Here is a 9005-nt window from a genome sequence, read left to right on the forward strand (position 1 = left end):
GAGCTATTTGTAATGAGGTGGACAGACCTAGAGTCTGTCATACAGAGTGAAGTAAGTCAGAAAGAGAGAGATAAATACCGTATGCTAACACATATATATGGAATTTAAGAAAAAAAAAAGGTTCTGATGAACCTAAGGGCAGGACAGGAATAAAGACACAGATGTAGAGAATGGACTTAAGGACACGGGGAGGGGGAAGGGTAAGCTGGGACGAAGTGAGAGAGTGGCATGGACATATATCCACTACCAAATGTAAAATAGCTAGTGGGAAGCAGCTGCATAGCACAGGGAGATCAGTTCAGTGCTTTGTGACCGCCTGGAGGGGTGGGATAGGGAGGGTGGAGGGAGACGCAAGAGGGAGGAGATATGGGAACATATGTAAAAATTTAAAAAAATAAAATAAAAAATTTGCTGCTGTTCGTTTGCATGTTTGTTTCACCTTGTAACTAAGCCTGGAGTCGATTACATTTTCTCTAAATTAAAATTTGCTTATTTAATCGGCATTTCAGATTCACTGAAGCAGACTGCTGCTCCAGCCCCTCTTCTGTCACTGTTATCTGCAGATAAAGTTGAAAAGAGTTTAAGGCAGTAGCGTTTTGCTTTTCATTGAGGATTGAGGTCACAAGCGGTTAGCATCTGGGAACGTGTGGGGAATATTCGTAAAATCAGGATTTGAGACTCTTAAGATAGGTCTGCCTCCTCCTGCCAACCTTTTCGAGGAGTTTGAGAGTAACCTTGTTCATTCTGGGGGCTGGCTGGCTATGCTGTACGGAGACTGTGATTGAGTTGAGAGGACGGATGCCGGCTAATCGGAAGCCGGGATGATGAGGTTTGGGGACGACACTGACATTCAGACTGTGATTAGATGGGAGGAAGGGCAGTCAGTGGCTGTGGCCATACTGGAGTTGATTGGATTAAAGTGTGACTGGTTGGCGTATCTAATTGAGAATGGGGGCCGCCAAGTAGTCCGATTTGTATTATGTCTAAGAAAGGTTATGATTTGGGGAGCCTGGAGACAGGAGGGAGTTGGTAGCTTTGCACATCTGGGAGGGGCTGTGCTGGGAGCTGCAGGTTTTCTGTGGGAGGTCCTGAGGGACCCCCGGCGGGAGCAGGACTTGTAGGAAGAGTGTCCCCAAAGGGACAGCTCTGTTCAGGAACAGTGCAAAGTTCCGGGTGGCTGCTGGACGCCGGGTGGTGTGGGGTGTTGGGAGATGGACGGTGGGGGGCGTTATTGGAGACCTGGGAGGAGAAGGAAGGATTCCCATGTGATCTTAAAGGGAGAGTTGGAGGAGATTTTCAAGGAGCAGAGCGACATTACCAGGTTCCCTCCTTACGAGGATCCCTGGACAGTGTACACAAGATGGACAAGATTGAGAATATGCCGACAGGGCACCTGTGGGCTTTAGGTGGGGAAAAAGCAGAGCTCCTGGGTTAAGGCAAGTGGTGGGAAAGGAGAGAAAAGGAAAACCTATCAACGATCTGGGGGGGTGCGGTCACTGGCTACGTGTGGAGGATAGCAGTCCGGGAAATCACCCAGATTTCTTGTTTGGCCAATTTGGTGGGCGGTACCACCACCCTACTTGCTTCTGGGCACGTAGGTGCCATGTTCTACCCTCCTGTGATAAAGGCTTCTCGTTGAGGCTGAAGGAAGGCAATGGGAGGCTTCCCGGCGGCGGCCGAGGGTTCAGGAGTCTCTGCCTGACGGGCTGCTGCATTCCAGGGGGTCACAGTGCGGCAGGATGGCTGGATGAGTCAACGTCCAGAGCTTATAGGGGTGGAGCTGTGGGGCCCGAGGCAGGACAGGTCTGGTCCCAAGGGAAGACGGTTGGCTCAGGTGGAGATCAATGAATTAGGGGGCCCTCACTCTGCTTTGGTTAAAACGCCAAGAAGTCAGTTTTGGGCTCAGATCCCCTCTGTCCCCTACGGCTCCCCCAGCGAGGGCTGTGCCCACACTGCTTCTGGGAACTTGCGCGCTGGGCACCAGGGGGACAGACAGATACTGCAGGAATGACTCTTAAGGGAGGGGTAGGGACAGCAACTAGCACGGTCCTGCCCCGCCCCTAACATACTGACGGAACTCAGCTGACATTAACACCCTCCAGGGAGGTACGGGAAGATGCTTCTGTCTGACCCTTCTCCCCTCAGTGGCTTGTGTGCCCGAGAGAAGCCATGTACCTGACTGAGGAGAGAGGTGCTTTTCGCTCACACTGTTTTCCTGCGGTCAGCACACACGAAGCCAGGCTCAGGTCCAGTGCAGGTCGGCTCTCTGGCGGCTCTGACTCTTGCATGTCCGTGCTTGAGTGGGTACCTGGACAGGTAAGAGTTTGCTGGGTAGACCAACCCTGTCCATGTGCAGCTCCCAGGCTTGCACCGTCCAGTACGGGAGCCACAGTCACATGTGGTTACTGAAATTTAGATTAATTGAAATAAAGTGAAAAACCAGCGCCTCGTGCTCAATAAGCCCCATACGGCTGCACGTGGGTCAGCGCAGCTACAGAACGTTCCATTCTGTTGGAACGCGTCCATCTAGACCGTTCGCCGAGCTGTCACTCTGGCCCGTCCGGAACTCCCTGCCTCTGTTCCCCGCTATAGAGTCCACGCGGTGGCTCCGAGCTCCCAGGCCGGGGTCGAGAGCACGCGGCGCGCGTGGCCCCGGGGAGCCGGCGGGTGGCACGGCTCGGTACAAGGGCACCATATGCGCGGGCCGGCCGGGCCCTGCACCCGCTCAACCAGCGCGAGAAGCAGAAGGCGCACACGGGGGTCCTGAAGCGGCGCATAGCCGAGGAGACCATCAGCAAGCCCAAGGTGGGCCGGAAGTTCGCGCCCACTGCGACGCGATGGAGGCCGAGCTGAAGCGGAGCACCGCGGGGCTGCTGACCCTGCACGACGTGAAGGCGCGGCTGGAGGCCCTGGCGCGCCAGCGCGAGATGCAGCGGGCGCAGCGCGAACGGCGGGAGCGGCGGCGGCGCCGGCAGCTGGACGACGACGGCGACGAGGACCCCGAGGGGGGCGACCCCGAGGGCAAGGACGCGGCCGTGGACACGAGCTTCCTGCCGGACCGCGAGCGCGAGGAGGTAGAGGCGACGTCCAGCTCCTGAGCCGGCTGCGGGCACCGGCGCGCCGCGCGCATCCACAGGGGCGGCCCGTGGGGCAGGTCCTCAGCGAGGCGCTGATGGCGCGGCGCCCCGCCTTCCGCGAGCTGCGCGCGGCCGGCGCGGAGCGGCCGCTGTAGGCCGCGGAGGCCCGGATCCGGCCGCACGACCACCCCTTCTACGACCTGAGGGTGGCGCCGACGCGCGGCAAGAGAGGGGCCGCGCTTCACCGTAGACGTGCACGACGACGTGCGGCTGCGCAGCGACGCCTCTGGAGAAGAACGAGTCGCCCGCGGACAAGGCGGCGCCGCGCAGCAGGCGCGGGAAGAGCCAGCGCTTCTTCCCCACCCGCCGCCGGGAGCCCTACGAGCCCGAGAAGCGCTGGGACGGCTGCACCGTCCGGCGACGCCAAGTCCGCTCCCCCGCCAGCGCGCTCCGGTGGCCTTGGCCTCTGCCCTGGAATTCAGTCAAGACCGACCGAGGCTTGGCGCTGTGCGGATGTGGTCCTTCTGTGGCTGGTGTTCTTCTCGGTCGTTGGGTGGGTTTCGGAGTGCTTCTAAGGTTGCCTGGCTCTGCTGGGCCGGGTGGAAGCCTCGCCGGGCGCGCGGTGGACGGCAGTGAGGGTCAAGGCTGCTCTGACCTGGGTCACAGCGTTGTGGCCAGGAGTCGTGGTCGTGGACTTGGTCCCCAAGCCCCCAGACTGTCGGGGTTCGGGTCCCAGCCCGGCTTCTTACTTGCTGTGTGATTTGAGGCAAACTGATGGAAACTCCGTGCGTCAGTTCCCTCTCCTATAAATAGGGGTAACCATAGCACTGGAGATCAAAGCGAGGATGAAATGAGTCTGTATTTGTCAAACACTTAGACCTCAATAAATACCTGCTCTTATTCTTCTGTTGTTGGTTAATTTATTTGAAGCAGTTTATATGGCCCATTTCAGAACCATCTGAGGGCAAAGGCGGACCTGCCCATCACTTTTTCCCGGTATCAGGGGAGCAGCCCTGCCCTGGGTGTTCCTCAGCTTGGCCACTTAGCCCCAGGGGTCAGGGGAACAGAAAGTTGGTGCATGTGTGCGTGTGTGTGCGCGTGCGTGTGCGTGTGGTGGAGGGTTTAGGATGACAGTTTTTCCTTTGGCCTCAAGCTCCATATGGCTTTTGCACTTTGCTCACATCTTTCCTCAGCCGGGGCCAGTCTACCAATAAGCCCATCAAAGGCATTCTTCATGTCGGGTACAGAGTTTTTGATCTCCAGCATTTCGTTTTGGGTCTTTCTTAGGATTTCTGTCTCTCTGCTTACGTTGCCCATCTGTTCTCACATGCTGTTTACTTTACCCGTTAAGCCCTTAGCATATTTAGTTCCTAGTCTAATGAACTATCTAATGGTTGTTCTAACATCCCTGCCATGTCTGGTTCCGATGTTTCCGCTGTCTCTTCAAATTGTGTTTTTTGCCTTTTGCTCTGCCCTATAATATTTTTCTCGATAGCTGGCCGTGATACACCAGGTAAAAGTCTTTTAGAACCTCTGCCCCTGGGCTGAGAGCTGCAGAGGTGCTTCTCAGGTTTTTTTCCCTCCCCGCTTACGTGGGACTGGATGGCTAGAGGGGGCTGGAGTTGGGGTGTCCCTTCCCTCGGGTCAGCTTCGCTCTGATAACAGCCCAGCAGGTTGGGCTCTGGTTAACCAGTGTCTTCTGAGAGCAGACCTTGATGAGAGGAACAGAGTGCTCTGGTGTATTCGAGATGGTCTCCTTTCCCCTCCCCCTGCTGGAAGCGGGAAGGGATTTTTCTTTGATATTTACAGTGGGAACCTGATTGAGCTCCTGGAGGTAAAGCTCACAAAAGTGTGCGCCCCCAGCCCCCCCGCCAATGACTGAGTCCCCTGGAGTGGCCCACACTGCGCTGAAGTCCTTCACTAATTACAGCCCAGGTATCCGGTTTCTGCAGTAAGTTGTGATGCTCTGTGTCCAGCCGTCTGTCTCTCCAGTTTGGGGGGGCAGCAGTTTGCGCTATGACCTTACTTCTCTGGCCGTTCTAAGAAGAGCTGTTGATTTTTTCAGTTTGTTTGACCTTTTACTTGTTGTTAGCGTGGAGTGGTGACTTCCAAGCTCCTTACGTGCCTAAACCAGAAGCCAGAACACACATCCCAATGTTCAGAAGCGCTCTAATAATCCCAGCCTCTTGAATACACACGTCCTGCAGCCACCGACCTGCCCAGGTCGGGCTTGGTGTCTCGCCGTCGCGCGTGGCTGACACCCCGCGAATCCCCTCCACCTGCCTGGTGGGTTCCACTCCATGCTTCCTGGGTCTCAGGCTTTCCTCTTTGTGAGTTGCTTCCTCTTTTTGATGGAGCACGTCCTCCTTGGCTTTACGGTCAAGGGTTTCTGAGAAGTATTTGTCTTTAGAGCTTGAATGTCTAAAACTTCTTCATTTTACGCGACCGGAAGCGTGGCAGATGGAAATCGCTGTCTGTCAAGACGTCAAAGGCATTGCTCCGTCGTCTCGTAGTTTGTTTTCTTGACTATTCCATTTAGTACCTTGAGCAGAAACTCGTGTGTAGGAGGGGTCGCATCAGAGCTGGGAAGAGCATCCCAGACCCTCCAGCGAGCAGAGGCTGACAGCAGCTTCCCCTGACCTCTCACCGCCCCTTCCTTTGTGTGTCCAGGCTGCTCTGTCCACCTGTCCGGGACTCCATCGAAGAGGCCTCTTCTCAGAGGGAGGAGCCCTCCTCGGCCTCGTCATCTGATTTCATAGGCCCTTCCCAGCGCTGTGCACTTGTTTCACTTTCTGTGTTCTGTGAAGCTTTTCCTCACGTCTGCGTGTTGAAGTCCTTACGCCCAGGAGTCAAGGCTGTACGATTCCTGTCTCCCCAGACTGCCTGGACCACAGAACTCTTGGTTTAACTGCCTTGGATGAAGATGGTGTTTACTCCGGGATATCCCAAACACAGCACCAAGTGTACGTGCCCAGACCTCAGCCAGCCCCAAAGCTTTCTGGGTGGAATTCAAGCCTGAAACAGACGGGATGCCTGGGCCACTGTTTCAGAGGCTCCCGTCCAAATGAATTTGGCGGGGGTGGGGTGGGGGTGTGTGCGGGGAGCTGCTGCCTCCCCTGGTGGTACTGATGGTGCCACAGAGGGCAAGACACAGCCCATCCCCCTCCCACCCCGCTCCTGACCCTCAGCGAGACCCCAGGGACGCAGTCGACACTGCGTGGCCTCTAGGGTGAAGTCTGTTCTGAGCGAAGCCCTCCTACTGGACCGTTTCCATCGGCCAGCTGCCCGTTCTGGGCTTTGCAGACCTCGTAAAGGACCATCCACAGTGAGGGCCAACATTCAGTCAGTGCCGGGAACTGACGAAGCACTTCTGCTGCTTTAACTAATCTAACCCTTAAGAGGACCCTGTGAGGCCGGCTCTGTTTTTCCCATTTCACAGACGAGGGGCAGAGGGGCTACAGTTACAGAGCCGTGAGGGCGGAGCTGGGGCTCGAAGCGCTACACTGCGCTGGTGTCATCTTTTGCAAAGGCCTGGACTTGGCTGTAGTCCAGCCACCTTGGTGACCCTGGGTAACTTTCTGGCGTGGACATACTGTTTTCCCACCAGGCGTATATTCCCTCAGGGTCCTTTTGGGGGACCACAGTGTCACCCCTGCTCTGACCCCGTGTGGCTCAGGTAGAGCTGTACCGTCCCCCGGGCCCAGCGGTCTGCTTTGTCATCTACTGGGCACTGCGGTTGGTTCAGGGCTGAGAACGACCCGGGCCAGGAGGAGCGGATGCCTCCGGCACAGTCGCGGGAGTGACGGGCAATAGCTCTCCTCTGGAGCCACGGCATACAGGGCGATGTGTGTCCCCTGCGCCCAGAGGCCCTACGTGGAGACGGACTGCCTGACACAGGAAAGCCGGGCGGAGAAGCAGGCAGGGGACTCCGCTCCTGCGGACGAGGCTCAGGGCCCTGGGTCTCCCCGTGCCGGGGGTCCTGGACTTCACCCCTCGCTGTTCTAATGGACCACCAGGGGCCACAGAGGAGGGGCACGTCCCCCAAGTTCGGGCCGACACACAGCCTGAACCGGGCTGGCTGTCACCGTGCCCACTCCCGGTGCGCAGAGGGGCTCGGCCACCGTGTGCCTCGGGTCCCCGTTCAGGTCGTCGAAAGTCCTCCCTTCCAGGGAAGTAGAAGTGGCCTCGCCTTTGTCTCCACCTGCCGTGCTAGCTCTGGCCTCTGTGAAGCAGAATCTCTGCTCCAACTGCCACAAATCAGAATTCAGAATTTGGGGAGATCATTTTCACGCTCAGCCCCTCTCGAGCAGCTCAAAATCCCTAGTTCCTTCTGCTGCTCAGCAGGCAAAGGACCCCATCTGCCGACCTCCCGGCTGCCCCCAAACCCCTGCTCAGGAGTGTCTGAGAGGCTCCAAGCCGGCAAGGGGAAAACAGCACCCAACGGCATTACCCCTCCTTTCCAACCCCCAGACCCCACCTCAGGACGCTGCTTTGCTTAGATCTGCCCACGCATTTACTCACTCAATTTCCTATTTGAAGGCACGAGAATACCTTTCAACTTGATGTTATGAGGAGCAATTTTTAAATAGCCAAGTCTTCAGGAATATCTACGACTATGCATTTCAAACTAATTTTCAGAAGCAGAATTTGTTGGGATAAAGGATTTACGGACACTAGGGACTTATAATAAATATTGTCTAATTGCCTTCTGTGGGATACTGAATTTTCCAGAGATAGTGGCAGCATCTCTCACCCTACACGCTCTTCTGTAACGTACCTCCCCCACCAAAAGGTGCAGTTTATTCCTCCACCACCGTGGGTGGGCCCCGGGCCTGCTTTGACTAATGCAATATGGTAGAAGTGATACTGGGCCCGTAGACAGGGCTTTTAGCTGGCCCGGTGGCTTCCCTTCCCGCCTCTCATAAACACTTGCTTCTGAGACACCCTCTCTTAAAACCTAACTGCCGGTCTCCCCACAGAGGCACGTGGAGGTGCTTCCGTTGGCATCCCAAACCGAGCTTCCAGCCAGCTCCACGGCCAGCCGTGTACGGAGCACCCTGGCATGCTCCAGCCCAGCAGGAGCCCCCAGGTGACTCTAGGTCCAGCATCAGGACCACCCAGCTAAGCCCAGGAGATCCACAGAACCCCTTGAGGTAATAAAATATCTGTGAAGCCACCCAGTTTGGCGGTCTTTTGTTACATAGCAATAGAACTGAAATCCCCTCCAAAAAGACTGCCCCGATGTACGTACGTTCTCATCAGTAGTTTATATAAGTGCCTCTTTCCCCAAACCCATATCCAAACCTGGTATTTTTTTTCACCTTTGCAATGTGATAGGTGAAGATTGCATTTCAATGTTGACTTGAATTTCTTTAGCTGCTAGTGAGACTGTCTTTCTCCTTGTTTTTCTTAGTCACATGTAGTTTTTCTGCAAGCTGCCCTTTTACGATTTGCTTTCCTTTCTATTCTGTTTTGAATTCTTTACAACTTGTTTATTACCTTTGTTCTTTCATATGGCAATATTTTATCCTGTGTTTCATCTATGTTTAATGTGTTTATAACTTTTTCTAGGTACAGGAGTTTTTCATTTTTATGCAGATAAAATCCATCCATCATTTAATGCTTTTGCTGTAACCCCACCTCATAGACTTTTATGCAGTATCCCAGCCACATATTTCCTTACATAATTTGCCTTTGCTGATGGGTTCCTCGGTCTGTGCTCGTCAGCTCTTTTCAAGCGTGTTTTGCCTCTGCATTAGGCTTCAGGTGAGGACGTTAGCCTCACGTGGTCTCTCTCCATCTGCGCCCTGCCTGAGTTATTGACCACCTCCAGCTCTCACCCTACCCTCACTGCCTTCCTTGACCTCCTAACTCCGATGACTTTTCTTTCCTCTCCCTTCAGCCGTTTCACAGCACGTCCAGAGGTCA

This window comes from Aethalodelphis obliquidens, unplaced genomic scaffold (assembly GCF_003676395.1).
Source record: "Aethalodelphis obliquidens isolate GAN/ISIS:26980383/991018 unplaced genomic scaffold, ASM367639v1 scaffold34, whole genome shotgun sequence".
NCBI lineage: Eukaryota > Metazoa > Chordata > Mammalia > Artiodactyla > Delphinidae > Aethalodelphis > Aethalodelphis obliquidens.